The 16,883-nt window shown below is 34.0% G+C and overlaps 2 pseudogenes; both read right to left on the reverse strand.

The window, feature by feature from the left end:
* The window catches only part of LOC101970216 (ATP synthase F(0) complex subunit a pseudogene), an 81,741-nt pseudogene extending 79,417 nt beyond the window's left edge, over window positions 1–2,324 (reverse strand).
* Window positions 2,325–2,667: 343 nt separating this feature from the next.
* On the reverse strand, window positions 2,668–3,346 carry LOC144364726 (zinc finger CCHC domain-containing protein 17 pseudogene; annotated as a pseudogene).
* Window positions 3,347–16,883: the final 13,537 nt, after the last annotated feature.

Here is a 16,883-nt window from a genome sequence, read left to right on the forward strand (position 1 = left end):
TAAGTTGATAGGCACTGCACTGATATATTTCTTCCAATTTCAAAGGAATCGTTAGCTGTATTTCTAACTTGATATTGAAATGATCTGGAACGACATGTATGAATCTTTTTCATGACATGATAGCATCCCGTGGAAGTTTCCCAAAATAGTAGAATCAGCTTATTGGACATATGCAATCATAAAACTAATTATATATGTTTTAATGATAGAGATAAAAAAGCATTATTATTATGCTGCTTGATGTATAGATAATCAGTTTTTTATGGATGGATGCTCTGTTTGCATTTTTATAATAGCAGAAGAATATATGATTGTAGACACTTTAACCTTCATCTTTTTAATGGAGAATGAAGTTATTTTCATAACCAACCATTTATTCAACACGTATTTTCTGAGTAACTTCTTTGTATAAGACAATTTTTGAAACTCAGAAATGATGAAAGATGATGAAAACATCCCTTTTCTACAAAGAGGACACAGTCTGATATGAGATAAACACACACACACACACACACTATATTGCCAGAACTTGATAATACTCTATTATTATAAGTCATCATTTAGTACATATACATATAAAGTCCTGGCAATATAGTGTAGGTTGTAATTGTTATTTTTGGTTTAAATATCTGAATGGAGAAACTAATTTTCAAAGTACAACTTAAATAGAATGAGAGTATTTCATTCACATAGTGCTGTTTTTCTGGGAATGTTTTAAATGAACTGACTGCCTACTGTGTGTAAAGAAATGATGTTATTTGGGTTTTTTTTTTCCTCTAATAAAATGAGACCATTCTGGACAGATCAAAAAAAATTTTAAATCAGACTATTGTATGATTTTTCTGCACTTTTTTCTACTTTTTTCCATTTGTAAAGGTCAAATATTTGTTTTCCTTATTTGCTTCACATTTTCTCTCTTTTATACTTTTCTTCCTATTGTGGAGAGAATTTTTAAATCCCTGTTGATTTAAGTAATTTAACAAGAATTGCAAATCGAGTAAAGAGTACATTATATATAACCTTGGCTATGTTCTATTTATAAATTATAATCATAGAAAAAATACCACAACTTACAAGATCTCTGAACAATTTCTAAATGAGTCACCTCCTGGGGCAACTTACTATGATATTAAGAACATAAATATGAAACTATTTCCTCAGAATCATTCAAAATATCAGTAAGGCAGGCACAGCTGTCTTTACAAGTACATTGAGCATGATTGGTTTGCCCTAAGTATCCTTTTAGCCACCATCTTCCACTGAGTAAAATTTCCACCAAGAGCTATTAATTGATTAGGCAACATTCTTCGAGAAGGCCTTAACTAGATGTGCTACTTCTGAACATGCTTTAAAGCTCTTTGCATGGATTTTTAATATCAAATTAGTTAACAGCAGGAATGGATAATTTCATGAAAATAAACAAAAATACAGAAACACTTGTAATGGGAAATTTATTTATTTTTCATGAAAATCCTTTATTACCTAATTAAAACGCTACTGCAAGGGGAAAAATGTCCTTCAACAATTCAGGATGACCATAAAGTTCTACCAATATATTTTTCTAAAAAATGAACAGTTAACTCTGAAAGTAAGTTATATATTTGTGCTAGAAGGCAGAAGAGCATGTAGAGTTTCCTTCATATCTGGAAACCTAATAATTTCTCAAACAAATGTCGATGTGGGGCTGAGGAAATTTTTTCTATGTGGAGACCTCCTGCCTCATGTTAGATTAAACCAGTATCACTACTTAGCAACTGTATTTATATTATCTCATCTTTTTTTTCTTTCTTTTTTTTTTGGTTTCAGATGTCTGGTTCAGTAGTCTGTTGGAATGATAAGTCAAACTATAAATGATCGTTTTATGACTGTGGCCACTGGCTGTCACTTCTAGCATAGTAGAACTATACTGGGGAATGGAAAAAAGTGAACACCATTTCTTACCATGTTCTCCCTCCTGCTGGTAGTCTCTCTCTGATTTCATGTGTGCAACATGCACTAACCCATCACTGGTCAAGACTGACCAACAGTAAGGTGCCAATCCCAATCACTGTTCAGCTACTGCCACCTCCAAAACAGTACTTGTGTCTTTAGCCTGGACTCCAAAAAAGAAATTCATTTGTGGCAGTGGCAGATAGAGAGGTTAATAGGACTTCCTGCTGAATGAAAGCAGTTGCATGAATGAATGGATGGGCCTCAGGGATCACTTGCAAATGGATCAATCAGGAACAGTAAGGAAAAAAACTCATTCAGGAAGCTGCTATTGACCTGTAACTCCCAAACCTGCTTGCTGCATTCACATGAAAGTCAATGATGTGGGAGTCCATATTCTCACTATAGTCTTTTCAGCAGCCAGAGTTTCAAGGCACAAAGCTCTTGGTTCCTTATTTTCTCAACCATCCCCTCTTCTCTTTTCTACTCTCATTACTTTTGCTTCTCTCTCTTTTTTTCTTCTTTGCTACCTTTTTGTTATTATTTATTGATTGATTGATTGGTACTTCTGATTGAACTCATTGTCACTTAACCACGGAGCCACATCACCAGCCCTTTTAAATTTTTATTTATTTATTTTTAGACATGATCTCACTAAGTTGCTTAAGGCCTAGCCAAGTAGCTGAAGCTGGCATTGAACTTGCCATCCTCCTGCCTCAGCCTCCCACGCTGATGGTATTAGAGGTGTGCACCACTGTGCCTGGCTGCCTTACTATCTTTTGATGTGAGCCTTGCTCTTTTTCCCATGTCACTCTCAGAATCTGAGCTGTCAGAGTCAGAGGACTTCCTGTCTCTATGTTCATTTTTCTTTTCCTTTTTTCTTTCCAGGATCAGGCTTCTCAAATTCGTCCACTTTGTGTCTTCTTTCTTCTCTTCCTCATCAGGTATCAGAGAATATTTGGTCCTACATAGTTGCCAAAAATAATCTTTCTCAAAGTGGCCTTTATAGCCACACTTCTTGCCAGTAGTGTTCAGGACAGCCTCAAGCGTGATTTCTGCCCAGTGTAATCCTGGAAGGACCACCTTTGTCCCTCTTCTTGCTCAATGACATGTTTTGGGGATCAAGGTCTACCCTAGTCCCTTGGTTGACAAGTTTGATGTACAGGGGTACTTTTATTCTATCATTTTTCATCTCTCAGCCAGTAAGTTTCACCCACATTTTGCCTCTGACATCTACTATCTCAGAGGGCTTATCCACCTGACAGGATGACATGTGAGTTTGATGGGCCAGACTTTGCTTCCAACAGACTGGGATATTGATAAAGGCTCCATTGTCTGTCACTATGGCAACCTCTCCTTGGAAAATAGTGTAGAGAGTGGGTAAGTTTTCCATGGTTTCAGGTCTTCCTGAATTCATTCTTAATGTTTTATGGCTCCTTAATTTCTCTTCTGCTAAAGCTAATTCTACTGTCTCAGCATCAGTTCCTGGTCTTTCAGTTGCTATATTCCCCAAAATGTCAAACGTAGTCAGAGACATCTCATCCTATTTCTATAGCAGACACTTCTTATTAATCATGGCATTTATTTCAGTTGAGACAAAGCCTTAGAATCCTTCTTAGTCCAATTCTTCAAGCAGCAACTACAAATTGCTTACAGGTGATTCTTGACAGGAAACCTATTTTTCATCCCAGTGTTAAGATTGCCTCAAGAAAACAAGTGTATTGTGACTGTAAAATTTATTCACACTATGTCAAGATATGCAAATTTAATGTAACTTCTTTGTTTTTACAGAAATTAACAGTCTGATCCTTGTGATGGGCCTGCATTCATTGGATAGCAGGATTAGAGATGGATGGAGAGAAGAGATCTAGGAAATCATTTTCTAGCCTGACAGTCTGAGATGGTGTAATTCAAGTATTTTCTTTACATTATTCACTTTGTGTTTGATAGACACAGGTAAGTTCTTAGTTTTTTGGAGTTTCTCTAATCTTCTTCTACAATATGGAATCTGGGTATTTTGATGAGAGAAATGTTCATGCAGTTTCATAGTATAGACTTTGGACCTCTGCTAATTACTGCTGAAGAATATCTGGACTAGTTTGTTCTCTGGACAGGTAAATGTTAAGATAAAATGAATCTTATTTTTTCTTTGGGATAAAGTGTTGCAAACCTATTTCTAGGGTTCATAGTTCAATCATTTATCCAGACATTCAATGTCCTCACCAAAACAGCCTCCTCTTCATGATTAAAGACCACAGATTCTTCACCTGAACTCTCACCACTTTCAAGGCAACTTTTCAGTTTACAGTGTAAATTTGTATCTGTAAACATTCAGGGAACCAGAAACACTGCTTAAGACTCACCTGTATACCAGGCACCCACCAATCATGATGCACAATTTCTATCTTATGATTTTGGAAATGACTATGTATATGTCTTTCAGAGATTTGTGGTCTATACCACTGTCAGTCAGCTTAGACACACACACACACACATGCACACGCACACGCACACAGACAGACACACCAAAAAACACAGATTTAGTGGCTTAAACAACTGAAATTCCTGGCCAGTTGGTTCCTAATAAGATAGCTTTTTCTGGCTTTTAGATAAGTGCCTTCTAATTGAATCCTCAGGATCTAGAGGGGGAGATGAAAAGGAGTTTATTTCTCTTCTAATTCTATTGGATTGGAATTCCACCCTTATGATTTCATGTATGACTAGTTACCTCATAAAGGATCTTCAAATAAAATTACATTGGAGGGTAGGGCTTCAACTTATGAATTCTGGGAAGACATAATTCAGTTTGTAACACCCATTATACTTGATAAAATGTGATACAAGTCTCAATACCCTCAGTCTTCCATACAAACCCAGATATCAACTAAAGACCCCCCACATATATGACTTGAAATTCATTATCAAATTGTAATTGAGGTTTGATAATGTTAACAAGAATCCTGACATCTGATATTATCCGAATTTATCTATTGTTAATTCCAGAATCCACCAGGATATAAAAAATAGGAAATCTACTTTCAGTCTACCCAGTATTTTTATGTAGTATATATGGGGCAAAGGAGATAAACTTCAGGTTTTCTATGTACACAAAATCATATATTGCTTCTTCTTAGCCCATGACTATGACTTAATGGCAAGGTATGAAATAGATATTGGGCTATAAATAAACTAATATGGGTTGCATTTAATTAATATTTTACTTGTAAACAGAAGTATATCTTTGTTTCTTGATTTTTCTCCTCCAGGTGAAAAGCAACATTGAAAAAAATTATTGTTTTTTTGCATGAAAACTTCACACAAACACACAGACATGCACACATAAAACCTCACACAGTGGAGAGGATTATCAATTCATCTCAGAAATTCCAGTAGATTAGAACCAGTAAAATTTATGTAGAGGCATAAGTTTCTATGACAAAAATTTTGATTGATATATAACCAGGACAAGATAATACATAAGGAACACTGATCCAGCAAACCATAGCAAATTTAAAATTTTATACTAACAAATGCATATCTGTAGATTAACCTAAGTAAGGGTTTCATTTCCTGTCAAAATATTAATTTCTGAAAAAATAATAAGCTAAGCCTAATCACTCACTAATAAATTAGTATAATTTGATCATTGAGACGCTTGTTTGGGATTGGTTTTTCCAAGTTAAGTACTGAATAGAGAATACATGCAATCTTTCAAATATAGGAAGAATTTCGTCATGAGCTGGTGTCACTGAATGGTGAGAAATCCACAGATAATATTTTTAAATGTGAATAGAATTTTGAAGATATGAACAACATTAATCTCAATAAACCAGTACCTAAAGAATTCACTGGCTAGTGAACTATTCTTGTAGAATCTTAGTGCTATAAAATGAAAACTTGGTTTCTATTTTTATTTGGTTTGCTTTGAGGGGAAGCATGCATAAACACTATAAGATTATATCAACTTTGACTCTTTGTCTCTATATTAAATATTATTCTCTAATCCCCCTACCTCCCTGCTTGTCTTCTATCATATTAGCAGGGCTAGTGGGTGTTATAAATTACTTCCCTGTGAATCATCAAGTTTACTGCTTAGGTCCTGATCCCTGTCGTGCTTCCACTGATCATGGCATTGCCTCCTGTGTCCCAGGCAAGCCTGTAAAGCTGGTCTGACAAGTGTCTCAGCAAAGGTTGTTTTAATTTAGAACAAGTTTAATTAAGACTCTCAGTAGAGGAGCCCTACAGGCCTGCCTTGAATCTTACTAATGTGCAGTGCAATTATTGGAATATCATGGGAATCAAAATCAAGTAAATGGACAAATTTGCCTCTCAGGAATTACAGCACACCACCTAACTAGTGAGTGCTTGATAAGATTGAGTGAGAATATTAGTAAGGAGGACTTACTCTTTAACTTAAAACATTGAAAACTAGAGGGAAGAAGTGGGGAATGATTTATAAAATGGCATGCATAGGGAAATGAATTCCAACAATATTTGAAATAAATGATAAACTTCTTACATGAAATAATTGTGCTGCATATTAATACTGAGCCTTAGTACTACAGGAAATATATTTCAGAGGGAGAAGCCCATAAGAGAGTTTTGTTCTTTCATTCTCAGAGGCAGGAATGATGTTATACATGGGGTAAAACTCTAGTTATTTATATTCAGTGGTGGGAGGAGGAAGAATCTTTTCTCCAGTCCTCACATGAAGCACTTCCTTATGCAAATTTGACAACTTAGTTTCAGTTATACAGAATGAAGGAACAGAGCGACTATATGCAAAGAATATTAAAATATACCCCCTTTGACTAGTATGAGATTGTGTGGTTGCTTACTAAAAAATGGTAGTATATTTTTGCACCTGCCAAAATGGCACTTTGGAAGAAATATTTTCATCTACAAAATAAATATTAAAAGATATTAATTAGATTAGCTGAACTGATTTGCATCTATTTATTTCTCAAACCTGGGCCTCATGAATGTTTGTCCTTATCTTCCGTTTTGTCAGCATTTTTCTTCTCCCTACACATATGGCTTCCTTGAAGCAAAGCATTTGTGTAAGCTGCTTTCAGTATTTCCCCAAAATCAGAAGTAGCATTTGCAGTCCACCTTTTGTAGTTATTTGACCTTGCTGCTTTTCTGATCATAAAAGTCTTATTCTCTGTAGAACTGCTGGTGGTATGAGAAACTATCAGTCAATTTTACAGATGCTACAAACACTTCAATTCACTACAAAGTTAAGAGTATCATAGTAAATCTCACATTAAGGGTTCTATTTTCAGATAATTGACTTAGGAGCAAACATTATTTAGGCCTATCTCTTGCAAGTAGTTTGAATCATGGGTGAAAAGAACCCAGAATATCAATCTGGGACATGAGTGACATCATAACAAGTGTCATAACCTAAATTTTCAGGATATAGTTTATGAAGTGTAAAATGTTGTCATTCCATATGAGTGCTGAAGTGCATTTTAGAGAAAACATCTGAATAGTAGGGAGAAGAGAATTCTTGAGATCTATAATTTCCACTTTGAATGTCTACATCAGGAAATACATTTAAATTTTAAATGTCTAACCCAAGTATCACAGTTTTGTAAGACTATGAGTGAATTTTTACTTATTCAAAACACTTTAGAAAATATTGTTTGCTAGTTTTGTTTTGTTTGTTTTATTGGTGTTTTTGTTTATTTGTTTGTTTTGTACCAGGAATTGAACCCAGGGGTGTTAACCACTGAGACACCTCCCCAGCCCTTTTTATTTTGATTATTTTTATTTGGAGACAGGGTCTTGCTAAGTTGCTTAGGATGTCACTAAGTTACTGAGGCTGGCTTTGAACTTGCAATCCTCCTGCCTCAGCCTCTCAAAGCACTGGGTTTGCAGATGGTCACCACCCTGAGCTTGGTAGTTTATCTTTAAAAGTAAAAGATAACTAGTGTGAATGATTTCCTACTAAGTCTATGCATAAAATAACCATTATTGTTCTATTCCTACAATACCACAAGGTGCATTTATTAACTGCTTCTCTTCATTTTAAAAGCAAATTTCATGTGGTAGCCTTTATTTTCTTATATATGAGTTTAAATTAAGTGTAAAAGAGAAAGTTTAGATAATGCTATGACAGAGATCATATGAAATAGGCCTAAATTGTTTACATATCCCCTTATTACATGAAGAACAACAAATGCAGAATGCATGTGGTGAGTACAGACAGACCCGCCACACACAGTCTCTCTCTCTCTCTCTCTCTCTCTCTCTCTCTCTCTCACACACACACACACACACACACACACACACGAACGGGTATTCAAATATTTGCTTGTGCATTCTCTAAGAAAAATATTTCACACTTTCCTTGTACCAATCAAACTATAATAGCACGATGCTCTCTAATATTCCTATCCATTGTTTTAATGTTCTATCCATTTTCATGTCTCTATTTTATTATCTCTACACGAAATGCCTTTTATATCACTTCAAAATCATTTTCTAGCAAGTATATTATTTCTTTAAGATAATGTTTATATAGATTTTTATCTGAAGAATCTTCTTAACTCCTACCTACCTGAAACAAATTAAATCAATGTGCAACATGGTCTATTTTAGTGGATGGAAGGAAGGGGGAGGCTGTATATTTATTTCTTTTATATCCTTATTGCAGTGTTTAATTATTATTTATTTTTGTACCTGTAAACTCAGTTAGAATGTGAGTATAATTAATATAAAGTTTTTTTTATATTATATCATTACTACTGTTGGAGAAAGTAGATACAAAATAAAAGAAAAAATGAATTAATGGATGGAAAGTCAAAAGTCACTTCATTCTATTGACCAAAATTAGTAGTCTCTTAAGCCAGTCATAGTTCAGAAGGGAAAATCTATTGAAGAAAAAAAATCCATGTCTGTTCCTAAGGCACATATAAGTAACTGTGGCATTCCCTCTCCTAAATGCTTTTTACCACTTTGTATTCATAAATGTATCCCATAGTATAAAAAATAAAGAAAATTGTATTGGCAACTGTGCTGACAAATATCTGCTTCATAGTTAGTAAAATTTAAATAATTCTGACTTAATAATAATATTGCAAACTTATTTGGGGTATGTGCAGCTTTCTTTAACATATATTATTTACATATATGCTATATATACATGTACAGCAATTAGTAGTCCTAGACATCTTTAATCCATGCTGAAATAAACTAATTTTGTTATTAAGTCTAATTTGAAATTAGGTCATAACCAGTAAAAAATACACTGAAGATATATAAAATGTGCCCTGCACTGGTACACTAAAACATTAAAAAATGGGACACCTTAAAAAATCCTAGGAATGATAGGCCATAAACAGGATCCTAATAAAGAAGAATCTTTAAAATTTGGAGGAGAAATCCAACAGAGGAGAATATTTCTAAGCAAAAAAAAATTATGAATTTATGAAACAGACAAACAGTATCAATGAGTTGTTCAGCAGGTTCTACATTAGCAGCCTAATTAGTAGTAAGTACCTCAAATGATTCCAAAACACATCAAAATCGTTTGCTTGGTTCCTTGAGGATATCTCTCCATTTCCAAAAGCAAGAAGAGGAAAAAATATGGATGGGTGGTATTTAAGAAAAAGATGCTTGATCCTAATCCAGAACATAAGTTATTCAAAACCAATATATTCTTTGTAAAGATATACCCACAAGGGCTGCCACTGTCTAGATCTGCTTCAGTAATCTGCTTAAGGGCTGCTTCAAGTGTTTTCATTCATCTTTTTTGAAAAAAAGAAAATAAAATTTGGATGACATTTTTGAGTGTTTCTCCTTTCAGTCATCCTAGTGGGATTTCTTCCTTTTAGTTCTATCTTAAAAATAAATAAATAAATGAAAAAAATCTTTCCAAACAGCAACCTACACTCCCTATTGCACACCAAGGCTCTTGTTAATGAAAATTGATTTTTGTGTAAGTTACATAGGAAAGTCATGTACTTCCCAGAATATAGTGAGAAATTTCTCAGTATAGCCTCAGAGAGAGATTTATATCTAGATATGTTTGTACAATTGCATGAAAATTCTGATGGAGATTCTAATGCTTGAAATGCTAAGCAGACTAACTTTATTCAAAGTGAATGTGAATCACAAACACCTTACTATATCATCCACTGCCCCCAACTACCAATAAACACTTTAGCTATGTTCCTGGGAGGAAGGAATCAATAGATTATGTTCATTGCCACAATTTCAAGAAATCTATAGACTAATTGCATTCAGTTCCACAATTTCAAAAGACTCAATTTCAACAAGCTAAAGATAGGGAGAGAAAAAGAATAAATAATGTCTGGCTGTTTTGACATCTCTGACATCATGTTGTTATCTTTGTTTTGACATGCAAAAATAGATCATATTTGTAGTGTTCATTATCCTAATTAGCAGAACATCATCTTGGTAACAGTGTTTCTTGTTTTACACACAACAGAAGGCACTAAGGCCCAATATTCTAAGGCAAGGCCCATGTGTGCCATTTATTTAAACCTATTTTGATTGATATTATCCACCAACAAAAGCCAGTGGCTCGTGTTTTATATGAGACTCCAAGGAATTATTATGTGTCTGTTTCCCATGCTGCTGAAAATTCTGATGAACTACATATTTTAATTATATATTTGCTTGTCTTGTCTCATTACACCATAAACACTCTAGGGTAGGGATTTCATTTTCTGTCTTATTGATCTATGTAAACCCAGTGCTTACAAGAATGTTTGGCATACGGTATTTGCTAATAAATATTTCTTGGGTTGATGTATACATGGGTAAATGTAAATATCTCTATATGAAGCCATTACCATTCAAATCATGAAAATTATTCTCTTTTCCAATCACTAGCATTTTCAGCATCTCCAAATATCAGATATGGAGGCAAGGATGTTCTTCCATCCTGTAATGCCATTTCACAATACCTCAATCACATCTTAATTATTCTTATAGTATGCTTTTTTGTGTTCCATTTTGCAGTTGTGTTCCCTTTACTCTTTATCTCTTCCAATCTATTGGCTTCTTTCCTTGGGAAACTATTCCCCTATTTTAATCCTCTAGTTGTTTTTTTGGTTCTTTTTTGATTATATGACAGTATAATCCATTTCACACCTTCTTTGCATATTCATTTATTATCTGTCTACTGTATACTATATTTTGGAATACTGTATACTGCATTTTGAAATTAAAATGGTAAATTGTTTGATAAATATTCAGTCAACCCCAACTGAATAGAAAGATTCTTAATAGCAAAAATCAGTCTACTTTTCTTTTTCTTGAGTTTTTTATTTTATTTTTTTTCCTTTAGATATACTTGACAGTAGAATATATTTTGACATATTATACAGACATGGAGTATAACTTATTCTAAATCGAATCCTATTCTTGTGGTTGTACATGATGGAGTCATGTATGCCTTGGTCATGTGTTCAAATACAAGGCTAGAAAACTTGTGTCCAATTAATTCTACTGTCCTTTCTATTCCCCATACACCCTCCCTTCCCTGTTCTCCTTTGTCTAATCCAATGGACTTCTATTCTTCCCTTCCCCACCCTTACTTGTTGTGGGTTAGCATCCACATATCAGAGACAACATTCAGCCTTTGTTTTTTTGGGGGGGAACTGGCTTATTTCACTTAGCATGGAATTCCAGTTCCATCCATTTACTGGCAAATGCCACAATTTCATTTTTCTTTATGACTGAATAATATCCACTGTGTATATCTACCATATTTTCTTTATCCATTCATCTTTTGAAGGACACCTAGATTGATTCCAAAGCTTGGCTATTGTGAATTGAGCTGCTATAAACATTGGTGCAACCACTCTGGAAAGCAGTATGGAGATTCCTTAGAAAACTTGGAATGGAACCACCATTTGATCCAGCTATCTCACTCCTCGGTTTTTCCTAAAGGATTTAAAATTATCATACTACAGTGATGCAGCCACATCAATGTTTATATCGATCTACTTTTCATAGCATCTCCCTATTTTTCTTAATGACCTTCAATTTCCTTGTTGTCCTGGAGACATTCACAGAGAACTTAGCAACTTTAGCCTTTGCCTCTTGGAATTTCTATTACTTTGCATGATTTTTTTCCTTCTCTCTTATTCCATAAGATCTGAACTTTCTTACTTTTTCATCTGTTTTCTACTTTTTATTTTATATTCCTCATGTCCCATTCTTTCACCAAAAACCAGCATTTTTTAAACATATCAAAAAATTAAATATACTTCAAAATTAAAATGTACTAATATTTTTCACTAGATATAGCAATACATGTTTTTATATAAAATTGAAAATAATATAAAATGTAAACATTATTCATAGTTTCATTTTGTAAAATACATTATTTTTCCATATTCTAATCTGGTGTTAAAAGCAAGATCAGTTGAAGTTATATTTTGTCTATATAAATTTTACCTGAGAATGTGAAGATTTTTTAAATTAAAAATTATCATTCTTACAATCGTTTTATACTTTCTAAAGTGTGCATGTCTAAAGCTTCACTATTTAGAATATAAACTTAGAATATAAACTTAAAGATAGTATTTTTTTCATCTTAAATAAAATCTAAACTAAGTGATCAAAACTTACATATTGTTTTATTGTGTTTTTGTGGCAATGAAGAAAGAAGGGAAACGTAATGGTATAAGTTACTTAATGCTGAACATTGAATTATGTCTTAAATTTTCTAGAAAAATGTTTGTTATTATACAATATTTTTTTTAGAATTAACAAATTTGTTCAAAAAAATAATAAAATAATAGTATTATTCTCCACATCTAGATAAATATTTCCTGAATGAAGCAGTCTTGCTGTCTTTTGATATATAGGTACCTCATATATTTACAGTGAGTGGAATTCTCATATAGGCTAGGGGCCAGAGTGGAACAAAAGAAGAAGAATGAGGAAGCCTGTTCAGTGCATGTAAACTTGATTCTTGAATGGGTATGTCTGTGGCTGCTGCTATCACCTATGGACATCTGACTCCAGCTTTTCTAGCCTATAAACCTACAACATTGACTCTTGAGAGAAACCTCTAGAACTTCAGCCTCAGAAAGGTACTGGATCATTGTTCCCTTTCTTTTGTTATGAGGCTTCAGTTTCTTAATCTGAGTACCTATTCATTTCTCTGGCTCTCCAGCCTGTGGGCAATCATCATAGGAATATCCAGCCTCTGGTCATGCAAGCCAATCTAAGACATGTGTATATACATATACATTGTGTGTGTGTGTGTGTGTGTGTGTGTGTATATATATATATATAACGAGAGAGAGAAAGAGAGAGAGAGAGAGAGAGAGAGAGAGAGAGAGAGAGAGAGAGATGGACAGATACATATAACTTGTTTTGTTTTAGCTTTACATCGCTGTGACCAAAAGACTTGACAAAAGCAAGAAAAATTTAGAGGAAGAAACATTTATATTGGCTAACAGTTTCAGAAGTCATAGCTCAGAGACAGCCAAGTCCATAACTCTAGGCCAAGGTGAGGCAGAACATAATGGTGGAAGAGTATGTCAGAAGAAATCAGCTTGGGACATGGTAACCAGGAAGCAAAAACATTGCTCCCCCCCAAGGGTACAATATAAACCCCAAAGGCACACTTCTAGTGACATTCTTCCTCTAGTCACAGCCTAACTTCCTACAGTTACTATCCAGTTAACCCACTGATTGGTTTACAACTACCATAATCTAATCATTTTACCTCTTGCATTGTCTCACACATGATATTTGAGGGGACACAATATATCTAAACCATAACAATTTTCTATTGGTTCTTTTCCTCTAGAGAACCCTCATTAATTTACATGATTATTTACAGAAATATGACAAAGAAAGGTTAATGTAAGGTAAGCTTCAGATTTCATAATATTTTACTCTGTAAAGTTGACTGGAAAGTGACTAGTTGACTTTTAAAAGCAGAATACGTGCCTATGTCAGCAGTGAGTTGATTCATTAAAGGAAAACTCGCTCTTAATCTTAGTTTAATGTCATATTTTGAAGCATTGTACCTCATTTGACCCCAATATTAGAATGCTTCTTCTATCAGAAGACCTGAACAGGTTTGGGGACATTATGATGGACTCTTCATTTCAGCCACTGGTTATAAAGCCTCTCCCTTTGTCTTTAACTTTAATCCTGTCTCCCATCTTCTATGTTTGGCTCAGTGTGTTGTTGAGCTTTATGCTCTTTTGCTCATTTCCTTTTTACAGATTTTTCTTTTCCTGAACAATGCGATAATAAAAATAGTTCTGGGATTTTTGCCAGACATTGCTTCCCACTTCCACATGGTTCAGAAAATATCTTTACTTTTGTTCTTTCCTATGTCTTGCTATTCTTCTGAACTCAGAGTGCAATTTGGGATGTCTGCAGTACACATAAAGCTTACTTCATAGACTAAGGATATTTAGAAAGCAGACTTTATTCTGGCTTTAAAAGATAATTGTAGATATAGGTCCAAGTTTGCCAGAATGATAGATTGTCTGAAGACTTACCAAACCAATAGGAAGGAGCCAATTTGTTTTATAACTTCTTGCAACAGAGCCACAGCATCATCTGAAATTTCAGAATTAATATTTTCAAACACTTCTTTCTAAAACCTTCTCAAATATGAAAATTTATCTTCCTCTCAAGCATTTTCTAATCCATAATGAAAGACTTAAGATAAACCTAGTCTTAAATGTCCTAATAGTTCCAATTTCTTCTTGCTTTTCAGGAACTAGTATTTCTGCCATCACATGATCTTTCAATACAGGTGAATAGATCAGGAAGAATGAAAATTAAAAGTTACCAATGAAATCCCTAAACATTTTAAAAGATCACCCCTAGCTTTCACCATATATTTATCATCATGTTGACTGTAATTATTACAGAACTTGAGGAAATATTCTCATTTGAACTGCAGAGTACTGGTGGGTAATAAGGCTCTACAGAGCATGTAACTATAAATATTCTTATATGCCCATCTTAAAAATGAAATTAAACCCGTATCTCCCTCCAAGCAAAACACTCAACTCAAAGTGGATCTAGGACCTAGGAATTAAACCAGAGACTCTGCATCTAATAGAAGAGAAAGTAGGCCCTAATCTTCATCATGTGTAAGAATTAAAACCAAGAATCAATAAATGGGATGAATTCAAACTGAAAAGTTTCTTCTCAGCAAAAGAAACAATCAGTGAGATGAATAGAGAGCCTACACCCTAGAAGCAAATTTTTACCCCTCACACATCAGATAGAGCACTAATCTCTGAGGTATATAAAGAACTCAAAAAGCTAAGCACCAAAAAAAAAAAAAAAAACACCAAATAACCCAATCAATAAATGGGCCAAGGACCTGAACAGACACTTTTCAGAAGAGGATATACAATCAGTCAACAAATATATGAAAAAATGTTCATCATCTCTAGCAATTAGAGAAATGCAAATCAAAACCACTCTAACATCTCACTCCAGTCAGAATGGCAGCTATTAAGAATACAGACAATAATAAGTGTTGGCAAGGTTGTGGGGGGAAAGCTACACTCATACATTGCTGGTGGGACTGCAAATTAGTGCAGCCAATATGGAAAACAGTATGGATATTCCTTGGAAAACTGGGAATGGAACCACCATTTGACTCAGCTATCCCTCTCCTCGGTCTATACCCCAAAAACTTAAAATCAGCATAGTACAGGGACACAGCCACATCAATGTTTATAGCAGCACAATTCACAATAACTAAACTGTGGAGCCAAACTAGATGGCCTTCAGTAGATGAATGGATAAAAAAAATGTGGCATATATACACAATGGAATTTTACTCAGCAATAAAAGAGAATAAATCATGGCATTTGTAAGTAAATAGATGGCATTGGAGAAGATAATGCTAACTGAAGTTAGCCCATTCCCAAAAATTGAATGCCGAATGTTTTCTCTGATTTAAGGAGGCTGATTCATAGCAGGGTAGGGAGGGAGGGCATGGGAGGAATAGATGAACTATAGATAGGGCAGAGGGGTGGGAGGGAAAGGGAGGGGGCAAGGGATTAGCAAGGATGGTGGAATGTGATGATCATTATTCTCCAAAGTACATGTATGAAGACACTAGTTGGTGTGAACATACAATCAGAGATATGAAAAATTGTGCTCTATATATGTAATAAGAATTGTAATGCATTCCACTGTCATTTATTTTTTAAAAAATCAATAACAAATATTTAAAAAAATAGTAGTGGTGTAAGGAACCTATATAAATGAGATGTAAAAATTTACCTACTTGATTTATGTTATTATGACAAATGAACCCAAATTATAAATAAAATTTAATTTAAATGACACTTATTTTTCTTAAAGTTTGTAATACTTATGCCACTGAGTGCATTTTTCAAAAAAAAAACAAATATTCCTTCACAAACATGCTAAAAACTAATCAAAATATTTCTTCCTCTTATGAAATAATTGTACTCATCATGTCAATTTTTTTGATAATATAAAACATGGATCACTACTTTCAGTCTACATTGCTAGGATGAGTCAGGGTGAATTCACTATTTGTGCCACAAGCAAAGGGGAAAATTGCACCTAGGAGTTAATTTATTTATAGTCAGTCTGTGCTCCTTATGGATAGGAGCAATCCATTGAAATCTCTATAACTGGTGCATTTTTCGGTAAATCACACCCTTTCTATTTTGCAGTTATTATCTTTATAATGCTTTGGATTTTTAGTTCCAATTTAAGAAAGAATCACACTTTCAAAATTTACTAATAACTAATACTTGACATTACCCAGATTATATCAGATAATATTTAAAATATATTTCCTATCAAAATTCCATTCAATGGAATATTTTGAAACATTTTCTGTGTACATTATAATTAATTTACCTTTTAGTCAAAAATTAATGTTCATTCTACTGTATAGTGTCTTCTCTCCAGACCCAACTTTGTTTAAAATAATCTGCAAC

This window comes from Ictidomys tridecemlineatus, chromosome X (assembly GCF_052094955.1).
Source record: "Ictidomys tridecemlineatus isolate mIctTri1 chromosome X, mIctTri1.hap1, whole genome shotgun sequence".
NCBI lineage: Eukaryota > Metazoa > Chordata > Mammalia > Rodentia > Sciuridae > Ictidomys > Ictidomys tridecemlineatus.